Genomic DNA, 5,775 nt, shown 5'->3' with positions numbered 1-5,775 from the left:
CATAGAATGCCAATTTAATAGAAGAAAGTATTCTTGCATTGAGGGAGTACTTGAGTGGAGGCCCAATGTCCTTCTGCTACCTTAATACTAAACCTTTAAATATATGTACATAGATCTATTTCCCCATCCTCATGCAGTTATGTATATCTTTCTAAAGCTAACATTTCCTTCTAGCCACCCAAGCTGGATAAAACACAGAGAGGAAAACAAAATGACTGATAACTTCACTACCCAGCAATAATTACTGTTAAAACGGTTGATTATACCCTATGCGTCTTTCTTCTTTCTATGCATACTTGTATATGCTTACTAAATTTGGATTCTATATACATTTCTGTTTATAACCTGTTATTTTCTCTCTCAGCAGTTTATCATCAACATTTCCATGTCATTAAACATATACTCTTTTGCAATGATTTAAAAATATCTTAAGGCAAATTTTCATTTAAAATATTATCTCTCTTGCTCTTTTGTGATGCTGTTGGTGATGAATACGAAAGGTATTCCAGAGTCACAAAAATTCAAAAGGCACAGAAGACTAGACTATCCTGCCCTCCCCCCGGAACTCTGTGCTACTGGGCTCCAGGGTGTTCCTGTGTAGTTATTCTGGAGATACATGGGCAACACCCTACGTGCTGCTTCTCTTACTTATGCTCGAATGGTAGTACCATCCTGGACCACATAACATCTGTTGGGTCAATTTGATCCCAAATCTGTTCACATGTGGTCCCAGCCCCTCCAAAGCCTGTTCTGGTGAAATGAGAAATGCATACAGTGGCTTGTAAGAATAGCCAGGCTGTACTTTCCAACGTGCTTCAAAACATTGTTATTATACTAAGGATGTTTTAGTATAATTAGTATAGGATGTTTTATTCTTTCTTCAATGTTTTTTACACTTGGAAAAGCGCACTGTATACTATATATACCATGACATGATTATATATATACTACATATAGTGTAGTACATGATATACTATGCAGTGTACACTATATACTATATATTGTACATACTCGAGTATAAGCCTAATTTTCCAGCACATTTTTAAATGCCATATTTTTGGTAAAATTAGGTGCCTTGGCTGACAGTCAAGTCGGCTTATACTCAAGTATATATGGTACCATGATACCTAACTGATGTCATATATGTTCCTAACTGTTCAGCGTACATACAAATTGAACTTCAAAATGAATTTAGGAATGGAACTCTTTCTTAATCCAGGGCTGCATATAGGTAACATGGTATCTGCACAGTGTCCAGATCACATAACGTCCTATCTTGCGGAAAGTATCATGCACACTAAGCCACATGAACCTAATGCCATATGCGTTATATCACTGCTTTCTTTACCTTGAAAGATGTTCTATATTAGTGTTTAAAAGGTCCCTTTGTTCTTTAAGCATGTGATAAAATGCTGACCATACTCATATTTAGCCTGATTGGCAAAAGTAAAGATATTTTTTTTCCTTATAGCAAGGCTGTAGGGAAATAATCGCAATAATAATAGCCAACCAGTTACCCTGTAATACCTCACTCAATCCTCACAACAGCCCTACAAAGTAGGTTCTGTTTTTATGTCCCTTTCACGGAAGAGAAGACTGTGGCACAGGGAGTTTAAGTAGCGTACTTCGAGCACTTGCATACATTGATGAGGGAGCATAAACTGCTTACGGTGCAGTGAATGGTGTATGGCTCGTCTAGCTATAGTTAATCTCTGCTACTCTCACCACATGATCTTGGATCTGGTTAAGAAGATGGGAGAAGATATCGATTTGGATGGTGTGATTTCAGCTGCCATCCTGCTGGGTATGAAACAAAGCAGTTCTGAAAGGGAAGGTTCCTCTACCGGGAAGGAAGAAGATCCAGGAGCAGAGTGCATCATTCGGACCCTGAGACTCTGTTAGATCCCTCGGGTGAGAAAGACCTCGGTCCTTGGTTTTGCACGAGACAGAATTCATGCTGAAGCCTGGTTTGTGATCCCAGTGGGTTTTATAAAGGATAGCAGTTTCAGGCTTGACAGTCACGAACACTGGTAACCTTGTGGAACTACACACCCACACGTGGCGACCTGAGGCCAGAGAGGGGGATAGAGACCACAGCCTGGCCTCGCGGATGGCCAAGGAGCAGCTGGAAAAGAGGGCGGTGGTCTCCAGTTCCGGCTTTTTATGGCCTTTTACTAGGAGGCGTAGTCAATGGTACTGTTGACCCCATTGGCTGAATTAAGCCCACCTGGCCTGGTTTGCGCCCACCCAGGTGTCCTGGCTCAGGGGCCTGAATTTGTGCATGCCCTTTAGCCTTGATCGGCTTCCAACATGCTGTAGGGGGCCCCTAGGCATGGAGAGGAACAACCCCCTATCTTGCTACCAAACAGCTCCCGCACATTGAACCTCCTTGATCCAGCAGACAGCTGTGACAGTGGGAGAACGGCAGAGGAGCAGCAATAGCAGAACGAAGGAGCCAGGAATGAGCCAGAGGGATGGACTTCCCGCCCCAAGGAGCAAGTAAAGCTGAGTGTTTGGGGGCAGAAGGCTTACTTGGTGTGCTTCCCGGCACTTAGCTGGGGCATCTGGGTTTGCGAACCCTCAGAGCTGGAGCTGAGTGCTTCAGGATGAGGCATACAGGTGAATAGCATCAATGCATATGTTGCCTGAGTCTGAAGAAAAATTTATAGACTGGTATCAGACATATAGGCTAATATTGGACTTAGGAACTTGATCTGGACTGGACCGGGATGTTTTCTTAATATACAATTACTCTTTGACATAAAGCTCTTCCCTATACTTATAGGAGTGTCCCTGAATTTGTTTCTCTGGTCTATCCGGACTAACACAGCACCCCTGGTGTCAGAGTGGTTGCGCATTGGGCTGCTGACCTCAACACCAGCAGTTCAAAAGCACCAACCCTTCAGTGGGAGAAAGATGAGGCTTTCTACTCACATAAGGAGTTGCAGTCTTGGAAACCCATAAAGGACAGGTCTATCCAGTCCTATCGGGTCACCATGTGTCAAAATTGATGCCAGGGCATGAGTTTGGTTTTCGGTTTATCCAGGGAAACATTTAAAATAGTACACACGTCTTTTCCCCGAATGAACCACTAGATGGCAGTGTAAACTCTTCTGCTGGTGGACTGCTCAACCGGGTCAAGAAGAATTCAGGTTTTGTTTGCTCACTTTATACAGAGGTATTTCTATGAGTCAGAATTGACCCAATGGCAGTGAGAAACTGAGATTTATATCTATTTTGGAGAAATTATTTTACATGATTTTGTAAGCAGGGTGCATTTTATTATTTGGTATTTATTTATTTTTATCTGCCTGGAAAAAAGACTTAGGAAAACAAACAAACAAAACCCTGCTTGTGGCGTCACCCAAAATAGTTTTGTGTGCAAAATATTCTTCTTTCCTGGATTATTATTTGATTGGGCTATAAAGACTTATTTTCTATGATTTCCATGTGTCTAGATTAAAACCAAAAATCTCTCTTCGCATAGGAAGTCCTTCGGGCCCTTTCAGGTGTGAGGTAAACAAAGACTGCAAACAACTTCCTCTCTCCATCATCTCCTATGAAACAAGCTTAGCAGTGTGCTCTGTAAGTTTCCCCTAACTGCAGCAAGGTTGAGCTATGCAAGTACTAGATACTTTTGATGGGTGCATATGAAGGCCAAGCTACATGTTCCAATTTCAACATTAGACAGGTGGAGGGGTTGAGCCCTTCAACCACACCTTCAACCACACCTTCCTCACAGCTCAAGCCGGAAGAAAAAGAGTGACCCTTATTTCTGTCCCTCCCTCTTCCTCCACCTCCAGTTCTCTTTTCTGTTAAAAAAAAAAGTTTAACATTGTCTACTGAGATTAAATAACAGAACCAATCATTTTTAAATGCACAGTGTTGAGTGTACATTTCCGTATATTTAGTGTATTCACAAAACAATGAACTCTTTCATACGCCTGTTAAAATATCCTGCACCCAGTAAGTACAGAGCACCGCTGGTGTGCTGGTGAAGCAGCCTGCTGCTAACTGAAGGGTGCGCTGCGTGACCCCAACAGTCGCTCCACAAGAGAAAAGACCTGGAGAGCTATTTCTAGAAAGATTCCAGCCTTGGAAGCCCTAAGGGGAAGTTCTGCTGAGGGTCAGAATCCACGCAAAGACACACACACACACACACACACACACACACACATCAAGTCTGTGCTGATTCATAGTGACCCCCTGTGGGTTTCCAAGATCTTAACTGTTTATAGGAGTAGAAAGCCCAGTCTTTCTCCTATGGAATGCTGGTGTATTTGATCTGACGACCAAGCAGAGCGCAGCCCAGTACAAAACCAGTACACCATCACCCACTCGAAGGCAGAGCACAAAAATACATTGTGTAATCACCCCCAATTTCTCCCTCATTGTCACTGTCTGTATCCTAGGCCCGCCCCCCATAGCTTCTCAATGACATGCTGAAGTTGCCTCGCCCAGTTTTCTCATAATTCATTTTATAATGAATCACAGGATGATATGATCTCTTGTGCCTTTTTGCATCTTTCACTTGGCATGTGTTCAGGTAACCAAGCTGTAGATTTCATCAGTACTTATTTTTTCTAAGGCAGAGTAGTATTCCATTTAATCAATACGTCATAATTTGCATTTGTATTTTCTCTTGGTGAATGTTGGGTTGTTTCTGCCTTTTGGCTATTATAACTAATGGTGTTATAGAATTTGTGTACGTGCTCTTGGGAGGATATATATATATTCATTTCTCTTGGACATATGCTAGGAAAGGAATTTCTGGGTCATGTGGTAATCCTGTGTTACTTACGAACAAACAAAATCCAAAAATCCTTTCCATCATGTATTATGGGAGAAAGACAGGGCTTTCTACTCCCATAAAGAGTTATAGTCTCAGAAATCCACAGTGGGGCAATTCTGCCCTGTCCTAGAGGGTTGCGATGAGTCGGTATTGACTCAATGGTAGGTAGTGAGTCTGTTTTAGTGTATTGAAAAAGTTTGTATTTAGCATTAGCCAGCTGAACTCAGTTTAGATGACTCCAATTTTGTTGGCAGCATCAAAAGCGTCATAGTCAGGAGCCACTCATGCACTGTCAGGCCTGCTGAGGGTGTTGACCTTGGCTACGCCAATGTCGTAGAGCTTCTTCACAGCCTGTTTGACCTTGTGCTTGTTGGCCTTGACATCCACAGTCCTCACAAGTATGTTGTTATCTTCCATCTTTTTCATGGCAGACTCCGTGGTCCAGGAGAACTTGATGATGCGTGGTGGGCCAGCTTGCTTCTCCCACCCAGAGGTGTCCTTCCCAGGGTATTTGGGCTGCCTTTTTAGCCTCGGGGTCTTTTGCTGAGGGAAGGTGAGTGGCGTTCAGATCTTTTTTGTGTGGTTGTGGATGCCTTGCAGCACGGATGCCTTCTTGGCCTCTAAGGCCTTTGTTTTGGCTTCCATTTTTGGAGGGGCAAGGGCTTCCTTCTTTGCCTTCGGAAGCCATCATTGTAAAAAGCTGGTTTGTTTATATTGTCTATCCAGTAAGGGGTTACAAAGCAGATCATCAGTTTTGCATTCAACAATTCATGCACATCGTGTGTCAACTCATTCATTGCAATCCTATCAATGTAGCCTTATTTACCCCACTTCCTTCCTCTGTTTCCTGTGTCCAATCCTCTTTCTTCCTCAACCCTCTGAACTTTATCCTGGGGTAAATGCTGCTCTCTTTATCTTATGATTATCCTAACGTAGGTGATTATTCTAACCCTCATCTGAAGCACAGCTAAGGGCCCACCAGT

The 5,775-nt window shown here is 42.8% G+C and overlaps 1 pseudogene; it reads right to left on the bottom strand.

Moving 5' to 3' along the window:
* Positions 1-5,218, bottom strand: part of LOC115869385 — a 9,036-nt pseudogene extending 3,818 nt beyond the window's left edge.
* Between the last annotated feature and the right edge of the window lie 557 nt (positions 5,219-5,775).

The sequence above is a fragment of the Echinops telfairi genome, unplaced genomic scaffold (assembly GCF_000313985.2).
Source record: "Echinops telfairi isolate 266 unplaced genomic scaffold, ASM31398v2 ScPeMD7_25;HRSCAF=90, whole genome shotgun sequence".
NCBI lineage: Eukaryota > Metazoa > Chordata > Mammalia > Afrosoricida > Tenrecidae > Echinops > Echinops telfairi.
The sequence above is the reverse complement of the archived record's forward strand: the minus strand, read 5'-3'. Positions and strand labels throughout refer to the sequence as shown.